Source organism: Geotrypetes seraphini, chromosome 7 (assembly GCF_902459505.1).
Source record: "Geotrypetes seraphini chromosome 7, aGeoSer1.1, whole genome shotgun sequence".
Taxonomy (NCBI): domain Eukaryota; kingdom Metazoa; phylum Chordata; class Amphibia; order Gymnophiona; family Dermophiidae; genus Geotrypetes; species Geotrypetes seraphini.
Window position 1 is genome coordinate 130343181 of NC_047090.1, and position 12322 is coordinate 130355502.

At 41.9% G+C, this 12322-nt stretch overlaps 1 long non-coding RNA gene across 1 annotated transcript in view; it reads left to right on the plus strand.

The window, feature by feature from the left end:
* Window positions 1-491: 491 nt before the first annotated feature.
* The window catches only part of LOC117363546, a 45965-nt gene continuing 34134 nt past the window's right edge, over window positions 492-12322 (plus strand). Inside the window, exon 1 of the long non-coding RNA XR_004540091.1 lies at window positions 492-621. This is a non-coding gene — a long non-coding RNA (uncharacterized LOC117363546). The remainder of the gene's footprint in view (window positions 622-12322) is intronic.

Here is a 12322-nt window from a genome sequence, read left to right on the forward strand (position 1 = left end):
GAACCTGGGGGAGTGAGTTCAATTTCCACTACAGCTCTTTGTCAGCCTGGACAAGCCAGTATAATGGAGATTGTAAGCCCACTAAAAACAGAACATATCTGTTTATTATATATATATTTTGTCACAGGGTAGGCCCTGTGACTGAGCAGGGTAGTGAAAGGACGCCTATGCCTAGGGCTAGGCAAGGTTAAAATACTTGCCCAAAGAGATAAAACACTACCCACACCAACACCTCAGCCCAGAACTACAGCCAGACAAGGAAGGTTTAATGAAGAGCAGAGAAGTACCTATTTGTTTTCGCCAGAGTTAGAGAAGGGAGAACAATGGGTAAGGGGAACTAAAGGTACTCGGGATATTGTTCCTAGGGGGAGGATGCACCACACATCTCCTAACCTGCATGGGGGACACAATTTCAGGCAACACCAGGAACATTCTAGTCCTCAGTTTAGACAGGAACAAGCCACACCTGTTGCTCATTATCCTGAGGCTTATAAGGACCAGGAGTAATGCTCAGAAAGGAGGCTGCCACTGAACCAACCCACACTGTATCAGAGGAAAAAGCATGGAGACAGGAGACCAGTTCCAAGGGCTCGCAGCAATGTACCTCAGCCTAACACCCAGGTCAGATCTAACTGTATAGAAGCTGAAATGTTAGAGAAATGCATGAGAGAAGCTTCAGACAGTAAAGACTTTGTAGACCAGGAAGACGCCATGGACTATAAAGAAAGGGAATAGTGATTCTGACCAGTGGGATATGGAAGTTAGGCGGAGACTTGTTGTGCTAGTTAATGGGCTGGCTGTCTCTCTGACCTTAAGCCAAAAGAAAGATTATGGGAAGCCTTAGCGGCTTGTGCGGGTTCCTTGCCTTCTTTTTGGAGCAAAACCCATAAAGTTTAGGCTGTGGCAATTAGCATTGCCCAGCCTTAGCAGTCTCTTTGGAGACCTTTCCCTTTTGAAGTTTTGCCATAGACTGGATTGTGGGTCCTAGTTGGGAGGGACCACAGCCAACGGTCATTGTGGGAGAAGGTCCCTTCTGCCCTGAGCTCTGCATCCAGAGAGTTCAGAGGCGGGTCCAGTCTAAAGCTGCCAGAAGTGATTGCCAGCAGACACTGTATCCAACTAATAGAGAGTATTTTGAAAGTAGTTGGAATCCATGGGCTATTGCCTTGATGTAATGAAGTGTCATTTTGGACTATTATCGAGAAACACAAGTTTATTTTTCTTTTGGAACTGTGAAGACAATTGAGGGCTGTGAAAGCGGAAGTTCCTATTGGAATAAAGAACTTTGTTTTGGAAGCAAAACTAGGTGTTTTTCATTTGATCCACCAACTCCAATCAGTACTGATAATCCGCTCGGTCAGCACCATGTGCTCTGGGCTCTTTTGATCACTGCTGCTTGGGCGCGGCCCGGTCTAGGTGATACAGGGTGATAATATATATATATAAAACCACTTTGGTTTCTCCACAGACAGGCAGTATATCAAATTCATGACTCTTTTGCATAATTCATTCCAACATTCTATCTGCTGAAAAGCATAAAAAAAGCAAATGAACTTTGTAAATTATCTGTGGTAAGTATTTCCCATTCTTTAATGGTTTACCTTGAACACTCAACAGTCAAAAGAATGAAATCATTTCACGATCTCTATTGGAATGGAGTATTTGGGGGAACAATTAGAGAAATAATAGTGGGAAGGAGTGAAACTTAGGTTGCTGCAAGGTCATAAATTGAGAAAGGCAATTATTGTTCTCAGGCTTTCTTCTTTCATAACAATTTAGATAAAACAGAACTGTTTGTCTTTTGAACAACATAGATCAGAGCATGCAGTTTGAATATCAATTTTACACCAATATACTGCACCCTGTTCCTAGTTTTATCCATTATCCTTAAATATTACTTATACCATTCACGCGGTGATTCAAAAATAAGAATTGTTTTCATGTAATTATTGTAGAATGTTCAAAAGTAGTTCAGAACTGAACCCAAGAAATATAACTCTACAGCAATAATTCTAATTCATAGGTTTGTATACCTCCTTCACTATACTAGAAAAGCTAGAAAGAATAGGTATTATTAGTATCTACTTGCTACCAATATGCAATAGCTAAAGGAGTCATTTCATTTTCGGTGCTGCTTCAGGGCCTCGATTCTCCTCCTTTCCAGTACAGAGGGCGTCACATTTCTGCATCTCTAACAGTAAATGATAAAGGGGCCTATGTATTAAATCTCCAAGGGAGAGTGGTATAACCAGATGGGAAGGGCTAGGATGGCATTGTAGCTGTAAGTTCAGTCATTCGAATGGAGATTGCTGGTTGGCTGGTGAGAGTGAGGTTCACTTGAAAATGTGCCTTCCTGACAGTGGCGTAGCGAAGGTGAGTGTCACCTGTGGTGGTAGCACCCCTCCCCTGCCCCCTTCTCTACCCCCCCCCCCCCCCCCGCCGCACAAGCTCCTTCCCCATACCTTTGCAACTTCAGCGCGGGCAGCCACCAACTTATTGCCTGCGTTGGCTTCGGCGCTCTCTCTGACATCAGAGAAAGCACTGGAAGGGACATCAGAGAAAGCACTGGAGCCCCCTCCTCTCCTTACTGAGTCACTACTTCCTGATGCGATGGTGCTAGAACTTGTGCATAAACTAGATCGGATTTTAGAAAGTGTTGGGGAGCAGTACATCCTGCCAGTGTGTATGTTTGTTTGCTGTTTCACTATTACAGGCAAGCTCTGCAGGGAACTACCTGACTCTAGTGATCAAAAACACACTCCCCCTCCCCCCCACCCCCCCTAGGCAGCAATGCCGCTCAGTATAGAGGGAATACTACTGGGGAAGAAAGTGTGAGAAGGAGATTCTGGAAGTCAAATCTACAATATTAGGTAGAACATTGAAATTCAGAACCTTCTAAGTAGCATCTTGGAAATACTCTCTATTCAGCATGCAGGACCAAAGCAGCAAAACCCTAAAAATAACCACGCTCTGATAAGAGAGAAAAAGAGGCACAACTAATATGAAAAATACCTCTCTATATATGAAACCTTGCACTTAAACACAAAATCCTGTAATATAGGTACTGAAGTAATAAACTGATATATGGGAGCCCTCAGGTATTAGCTTTAATAATCACCATTGAGTGGTACAGCTTCTATCAGTGGTATGTTTGTTTATTATACCCCATGTTAGCTTCAAAAACTTCTGCCTAAAACATATGGGAAAAAGTGCAATTACAAAAATTATATCAACATAAAAGTGAAAAAAAAATTAGTGCACAATTAGAGCTACCGCTACTGTATATACTCGAATATAGGTTGAGATTTTTGGCCCAAAAAAAAGGCCCCAAAATGGGGGTCTCGTCCTATATTTGAGTCATCACCCTATATTCGAGTCAACACCCACTGACCACCTGACCCTCTCCTGGAGTTGTTGCAGGCCTCTATCAACCTGCCCTATGACCTGGTAGGCCAGGACAGGAGGAATCCTTCCAGTCTCCTGTCCTGGCCAATTCTATGCCAAAACATATGTTCCAAAGTGGCTGGATAAAAGTCACTTTTAGGACAGTGAGCCATAGTACTAATTATAGCCTTGTGTGCTCAAGCTGGAGAAACATACAAGTGCAAAATAAATTTACACTTCTCCCTCCATATTTGCGGTGGATGCGGGCAGCACATAGCCACGAATATGGAAAAACCGCAAATAACTTTTTGTAGCAGGCAAGCAGTGATCCCCAGCGATTTTCAGGGTAATAGCGATTTTCTCCATGCATGCTGGGAAGCAGCGTTTCTCTCTATGGATGCTGTGAAGCAGTGTTTTACTCTGCACACTGGGAAGCTGGGAAGCAGTGATTTTGAGGGTGAAAGATTTTAACCAGCGACTTTGTGGGAGAAAGCATGGAAGCAGCAATTTTCAGAGTGAATGTTGGTAAGCGCTAAACTTTTTTATCGGTACAGTAAAAGAAAAGGAACTTTACTCATGATGTAATTTGGGAAGGCGGAGTCAACAGCCAAAAAATCGCAAAAAAGCGAAACTGCGAGTACAGAAACCGCGAATAGGGAGGGAGAAGTGTATATTGCAGCTCCCACAAAGAGCTAAACCAGACAGGATTTTCATGTTCCGAAAGCACTCCTCCAGCTGAGATGCTGTGAGATCAAGAGACAAGCCGCTATTTCAAGCAGTGGCTAAACGTGTGTTTTGCAGCTCAGCTGTCATTTATTGCAAAGACCCTGTGATGATATGCCAAGGGGATTTGCTGCTAAGGACCTAATGTATAGGCAGCACTAAGTGTGCCCTGGACATCTTCTCATAAATGCATCTACTCAAGATGGTTAAGATAGTGACAGAGTTGGATATAAGTGCAATAATCAGATGCAAGCATGAAGAGGTTTTAATTTGCCATCATCAGTTAATACTTGATATAAGTAGCAATGTTCTTAGATTCCCCAGGGCTGAAACACTGGTGACTGTGGGCTAGATTCACAAAGCACACCGATTATGTACCGATCAGTTTGTGACCCCTTTACTATTAAATTTCCCTCCGGCCTGATTCACTTACCTCTCCTGCGATCCGCTTCAAATCCATGCATGCAAATGAAGTGAAATGCATACAAAGTAGGCTGGGATGTGATTCACAACACCAAATTTCAGATCCGACTGGGCTGGCTAATCACCTGAAGAAGCGACTGCTGGGGATCAGTCGAAAACGTCTTTCCGACTGGAAGCCCTGCCCTCTGCCCTGCAATCTCTCCTGCCTGCTTGCCCCGATGCCGCCCTGCTCTGCCCTGCTTCTTATCTCCTGCTATTCGCCCCGCATGCTGCCCTGATCTGCCTCGACCTTCCCCAAATCTCTCCTGCCGCATCGCCGTTCTCCTGCCCTTCCCCGCCCTATGAGCCCGTGGTTTTAACCCACGGGTTTAAAGCGGGTTAAAACCACGGGCTCGCAGGGCTAAAAACTAACAAAAAAAAGTTTTTAAGTTAAAAAAAAAAAAGTCGCATCTCGGACGGGCATCTACAGATGGTCTGCGCATGCGTGTGGATCGCACAAAAGCAATCCATGCAGGCAGATGGGGGCGTTCCTCCGATTGCCCCATCTGCATATTTTTCGTTCCTGAATTCATCGGACCTGCCCAGCTCGGGCCCGATCAGGCAGGTAGTGAATCTGGGCCTCTGTACCTGTTGTGGAGCCAAGATTGTGCTGTATAGAAAGGAAGGATGCCAAGAAGTGCCTTCTATATAACCAGCACCATGTCACCTTGCTGCTCGCAGGAGAATGTAATCTTATAAGAGAAATGGGGTCCTTCTTTTAAAAGTATGTAGTACCCAGCTAAAATGCTCCTTGTGAGGGAGGACAATTTCTAGAGAAGTAACAGAAAAGTCTGTTGTTCCAGTTATTTATATATCACATGGCACAAGCCATTGTAAGATATCGAATATTCATCAATCTCAAACCTCCCTACAACTTAGGAGTCTGAATGATAGCAATTGGTAGTCTTGCATGTTTACCCTGCAAGACTATGGCGGCGACCAAAAAAAGCAAACAAGATGCTAGGAATTATTTTAAAAAGGATTGGTTAACAAGACTAAGAATGTTATAATGCCTCTATCTCTCTATGGTGCAATCTCAATTCTGCGCTCAATTCTGGTCTCCTTATCTCAAGAAAGATATATCAGCACTAGAAAAGGTTCAAAGAAGAGCGACCAAGATGATAAAGGGGATGGCTGAAGGGAGATATGATTGAAGTCTACAAAATCCTGAGTGGCGGGTGCAAGTGGATCGACTTTTCACTCTGTCAAAATTAAAAAGACGGGGGGACACTCGATGAAGATACAGGGAAATTTGTAAAACCAAAAGGAGGAAATATTTTTTCACTCAGAGAATAGTTAAGCTCTGGAACACGTTGCCAGAGGTTGTGCTAAGAGCGGATAGCGTTGCTGGTTTTAAGAAAGGTTTGGATAATTTCCTGGAGGTAAAGTCCATAGTCTGTTATTGAGCCAGACATGGGGGAAGCCACTGCTTGCCCAGGATTAGTAGCATTAAATGTTGCTACTCTTTGGGTTTTGGCCAGGTACTAGTGACCTGGATTGACCACTGTGAGAACAGGCTACTGGGCATGATGGACCATCTGTCTGACCCAGTAAGACTATTCATATGTTCTTATGTAAATAAGCTTATCATTTTTTTTTTAAATTTATTTATTCACTTTTCTATACCATTCTTCCAGGGGAGCTCAGAATGGTTTACATGAATTTATTCAGGTACTCAAGCATTTTTCCCTTAGTAAAAGAGGCCTAAATTTAGCTTAAAATCTGCTAAATCATCATAAGCTTGTATCATCTGTCACATAGTAAAACGTGATTGACAGGGGGTCTGCTGCTAAAACAAGCATTAAATCATCGGCAAAGTCAAACACTTTCATTTGGGAGTCTACTACTACTACTACTACTACTATTTATCACTTATATAGAACTGAAAGGCATACACAGTGTACATTTTGACATTTAATAGATGGTCTCTTCTCAGAAGAGCTTACAATCTAACTTGGATAGACAGACATATAGGGTTAAAACCCAAAGGTGAGAGGCATTTGGAGTTGAAGGCAGTCTCGAAAAGGTGGGCTTTTAACTGGGCCTCGACTAGGCCTTGAGACAGAACCTGCCATAGAAATTCGGGAAGCTTGTTCCAAGTATACAGCGCAGCAAGGTAGAAGGAATGGGGTCTAGAGTTGGTAGAGGAAGAGAAGGGCATAGACAGGAGGAACTTATTAATTGAGTGGAGCTCGTGGGGGGGAGGGGGGCATAGGGGAAGATAAGTGGAGAGAGATAGTGAGAGGCAGCCGAGTGAGTGCATTTGTAGGTCAATAAGAGGAGTTTGAATTGTATTCAGAAACGGATGGGAAGCCAATGAAGTGACTTTAAGAGAGGTGTAACATGAGTATAGCAGCTCTCACAGGCTCATAACCTATGAAATACTGGCTCCAAAGATAATATAAAGAGCGAAGAGGATAGAGGACTATCCTGCCTGGTACCACAAGACGCAGGGAAAGCCACCATGAGCACCCCATCCACCAGCACAGATGACTGCGATTTTGCATAGAGAACAAATTCCAAACCCCAATGCCGATGTATCAGAGTTTGAAAAAGAAAAGGCTAGCAGAGCATATCAAAGGCCTTCTCTGTGTCCAAACTAGCCAGTAAAGAGGGCTCTCCGAATCTCTGACATGAGTAATGTCCAAAAGCAGCTTTCAAACATTAATCATTCTAGGATACAATTCAAAACACTAACTCTAATTCATCAGGTGCTGTATCATCAGCAACCTGAATATTTACATTCTTTAATAACGACCTGGAAATTGGTACGACGAATGAGGTGATTAAATTTGCAGATGATACAAAGTTATTCAGAGTAGTAAGGACACAGAAGGATTGCAAGGACCTACAACGAGACATAAACTCGAGGATTGGGCCGCAAAATGGCAAATGAAGTTCATGGATAAGTGCAAGGTGATGCATGTCGGTAACAAAAATCATATGCAGAAATTCAGGATGTCTGGTGCTGTACTAGGAGAGAACCCCCAGGAAAGAGACTTGGGAGTACCGGTACTTGTAGACTTGAAGCCATCCGCGCAATGCGCAGCGGAGGAGAAAAGGGTGAACAGAATGCTAGGAATGATTAAGAAGGGAATCACAAACAGATCAGAGAAGGTAATCATGCCACTGTAACGGGTCATGGTGCGCCCCCACCTGGAATACTGCATCCAACATTAGTCACCGTACATGAAAAAAGACAGTACTACTCAAAAGGGTCCAGAGAAGAGCAACAAAAATGGTTAAGGTACTAGAGGAGTTGCCGTACAATGAGAGGCTAAAGAAACTGGGCCTCTTTTCCCTTGAAAAGAGGATACTGAGAGGGGAAAAATGATCGAAACGTTCAAGATATTGAAGGGAATAGACTTAGTAGAGAAAGATTGTTCACCCTCTCCAAGGTGGAGAGAATGAAAGGGCACTCTCTAAAGTTAAAAGGGGATAGATTTTGTACAAATGTAAGGAAGTTATTCTTCACCCAGAGAGTGGTAGAAACCTGGAACACTCTTCCAGAGGCTGTTATAGGGGAAAGCACCCATCAGGGATTCAAGAAAGGGTTAGATAAGTTCCTGCTAAACCAGAACGTACGCAAGTAAGGCTAGACTGAAATAGGGCACTGGTCTTTGATCTAAGGGCTGCCGCGTGAGCGGACTGCTGGGCACGATAGACCACTGGTTTGACCCACCAGCAGCAATTCTTATGTTATGTTCTTACATTACTCTCCTAACAGAATGCTGAGATCAATGCAGGATTTTAAACTGATACTCCCTTCAGCAAAGAGGGCCAAATGGGAATCTACAAGAAATAAAGCCTTTTATTTCATTGTTCCCCAATTATTGAATCATCTTCCACAGGATATTAGAAGTAACCACAAAGACATTCAAAACTAGGTTTAAGACCTTCTACTTTAAGGAGTCATTTGGAACTCACATATGCTTATCAGATATTTCCCATATTTATTGATTGAACTTGATTCAGCGGCATGACTTTTGGGGAGTGTGATAGATAGTGGACTTTTGGGTCAGTATAGAAATCTTATAACATTATGCTCTATGTATCCTAACTCTTTACTTTCCTATCTTAAATGGAGTTCCTTTCATAAAATATTTGTATTGTAAACCACTTAGATCTGTCATATGCTGAAGCGGTATAACAAGTTCTAATAAAACATAACCATAAAAGATAATCACTGACTGCCTGCCACGTACAAAACCTTTTGGTCCTCTCCCGCCAAATCAAGCAAAAATCCCACAAACTGCTCCATTAGGATTCTGGATTCAATCTTAATAGCCACAATTATAAAGGGAAATCAGTTGAAAGGTCTTCAAGGACATTCAGAGGCCTACCCAGCTTTGGAAGCAAACTAATCAGGGTTACATTCTCAGGCAGGGGAAAATGACCAGTGTCCACTACTGTATTACAATAATCCACCAGATGGCCCTCCAACTGTGTTTGAAAATCTTATAAAATTCCCCTGAAAAACCATCAGGCCTTGGAGATGAGTATAATTTAAGAGCCCTTATAGCAGGCTACACTTCTTTGGCCATTATGAGTCTATTAAGGGAATCAAGAGCCGTCCTGCAAATGTACAGGCATCCCCAAATACCATAGATAGTGAGAGAGAAGGGCCTCCATCTGAGAAGCCTCACCACCAGTAGCATATATTTCCTTAAAGTATACTATATGGTAAGAGCCTTCACAATATCCTCCATTCTGGTGAGCATGGTGCCATTAGGGGTCCCATCCCAAGGTTTGGTGATTTGTGCCAAAAGTCTCCCATATCTATTACCAAATCTATTACCAATACTTCAGATTAGAAAATGACACAGTGACAAAATTCATCACCGTTCCCGTCCCCGCGGATAACCGTGGGAAACCATCTTCATGTCATTCTTTAAGGAGAGAGGGAAGAATCAGAGTATGAATGGTCACAACCACTGACCCACAAGCTTTGCTTTGAAGAATGCTGGTGTAGAAGGACCGAGGTTGAAATAGACACTAGAAAATGACATTGGATTATTTCCCGCAGTTATTCGTGGGGACGTGAACGGTGATGAATTTTGTCACCGTGTCATTCTCTACTTCAGATACAGGAAGTATCACCGTGTCGTTCTCTACTTCTGTTCATGAAGTACAGAATTAAGAGCCACTCTAGTGGACACCAAATTCTTTTTTACGTGGGACAATGGATGTCTGATATATGTGTGCTGTAAGGCTCCTAATTTATGCTTCAAATTTATGATTTCTTGAGAAAACTGTTTGTTACATGCAGCAATACAAGCAATAATATCTCCCTGCGATACAGCCTTAGCTGTAGGGCAAAAAAGGAAAGGCACGCCTAAGTTCCTGAAGTACTGTAGGTAACTGACCTACACAATCTTAGTCCTCCACAAATGATCTTTAGAACTGTTATTCATTAACTCTGAACTTTGTTTATTCCACTCAGTCTGTAATACCTTTTAATCATTGTAAACCGCATAGAACTTCACGGTCCTGCGCTATATAAACTGTTATTATTATTATGCTGCTGATTTTATGTAGGGTTAGCAGGCATCCAGATTTACCCGGACATGTCCTCCTTCTAGAGGGCATGACTAGGCATCCGGATGGCTTTTCAAAACCCAGCACTTTGTCCGTCATCGCGTTGCATCTGCAGATGCCCTCCTGACTGTTGAGAACAGGTTGAGGAGTGGGGCTGGGCTGGGGTGTGATATGGGTGTAACGGGACGGAACTGGGTGGGCCTGGGGGCAGGGCTATGGGTATGGGTTTTATTTAACTAAAATCCAGTAACCCTAATTAGGTGGCACAAAATTCTCCCACTTCTTGCTCAAAAAAATCAGGATGTTTAAAGAGGTGAGATGGGAGCAACCACCCTGAACAGCTCTGCATCCAGCTCCAACCAAATTAAGGGGTAATCGGAAATCTCTTTTGGTCCTATCTTGGCTGAGGACACATGAGGGAAAAAAGACCTTTGAACAAAAATATAATCCAACTTGGAGAAGGTGCCATGCACCCTAGTGGGTATAGTTATGATCTTCCGAGTGCAATAAGCACCATGGATCTACGAGATCCAGAGTGGTACAAAAATGTTGCAGGGTCTCTTTGTGGAACCGCCTGCTACTCTCACAGATGAGCAGTCTAAAGCTGGATTAAGGCCCTCTTTTACTAAAGTGTGCTAACCGATTAGCGCACGCTAATCGATTTAGCGCACGCTAAACGCTAATGCATGTTAGTCTATGGATGCGTTAGCGTCTAGCGTGCGCTAATTTGATTAGTGCGCATTAATCGGTTAGCGCACCTTAGTAAAATAGTGGTAAGAGTTAAATTCATGTCCCCAGCTACAAACATAGGCTTATCTATACAGTACTGTATACCGTAGCTATGGCATACCTGTAAGAGATGATAATACAATACAACACAATTTTTATTAGTATACCGCCAATACCTCCATGAAATTCACAGCGGTTTACATAAGTAATTATGGTGATACAAATTAAAAACTAGTGTTATAATATTTAGGAATTATTGGTAACAAATTCATGAAATAGATATGTCTTTAGGTCTTTTTTTGAAACTTTTTAAAATTAGTTTGCTGGTTAATATTAAGTTGTTAATGCTTTTCATAATTTTGCTGCTTGATATGCCCATGTGAAGTTAAAAGTTCTATTGTATCTAATGTTCCTAATGACTGGATACCGAAAAGTATCATTGTTTCTTAGGTTTAAAGAGGAATGAGAAAATTTAACGAGAAAATTTAATAAGATATTCTTTCTATAACTCAATTAAACAGTGGTTTGCCTGTCTCTTATAAGGCCATTTTGCGCTTCTCAAACCCAGATATCTCATTTCCATTAAAGTTCTTTAAAATATTTGACACTAGCCCCCTCTTTTACTAAGGTGCGCTAATTGAATTAGCGCACGCTAAACGCTAATGCGTCCATAGACTAACATGCACGCATTAGCGTTTAGCGTGCACTAATCGTTTAGCGCAACTTAGTAAAAGAGGGCCTATGATAGCTCTGGCTATCCAACACATTGCCTGCAATTGGAAAGACAATTCTACGTAATCTCAATTTTCACGAATGGTGGAATCATTTGTGTATAATTAGAAAATTTGAAGAAATAATTGCTTTCAATCTTAACATTATTGCTAGCTTCAATAAGAAATGGGTCCCACTAGAAGATTTCTGTAGTAATCTCACTTGACTCCTCTATCTGAAAAGATTCTCCACAGCTCATGTGCATTTTATTCTATTTTGGTTTGTTTAATATGTCTAATTTGTTTTAGGTTATTTCCTCTATTCTGATGTTTTCAATATAATAGTGCATTATTGTATGTACTTAATATATGTTGCTAATATTATTTGTATTTGATGTATTTACTTGGTAAAATTAATAAAAAATATTTGCGGAAAAAAAAAAGAAAATTTAACAAGATGTGGCATTTAAAATTTAGGATCTGGATGAGCTGAAAAATAAACCACCACAAAAATCAGTTATCTTTCCTGAAGATATACTTTCAAAATTACATAGCAGCCTTTCATATCTTTAAGCAGCAGTTCTATTTTGCAAGGTAAACCCTTGCACACTAGTACCACCACTCCCCCCTTGTGTCCATCTGCAGCAGAATAACAAACATTCCCAAACCACAGTCTCTGTAGTTTCAATATTTCAGCCTCTGATAATGGGGTTTCCTACAAACAGGCAATATCTCCCCTGTGTCTCTTAAGAGCTGCTAAAATCTTACTACTCTTT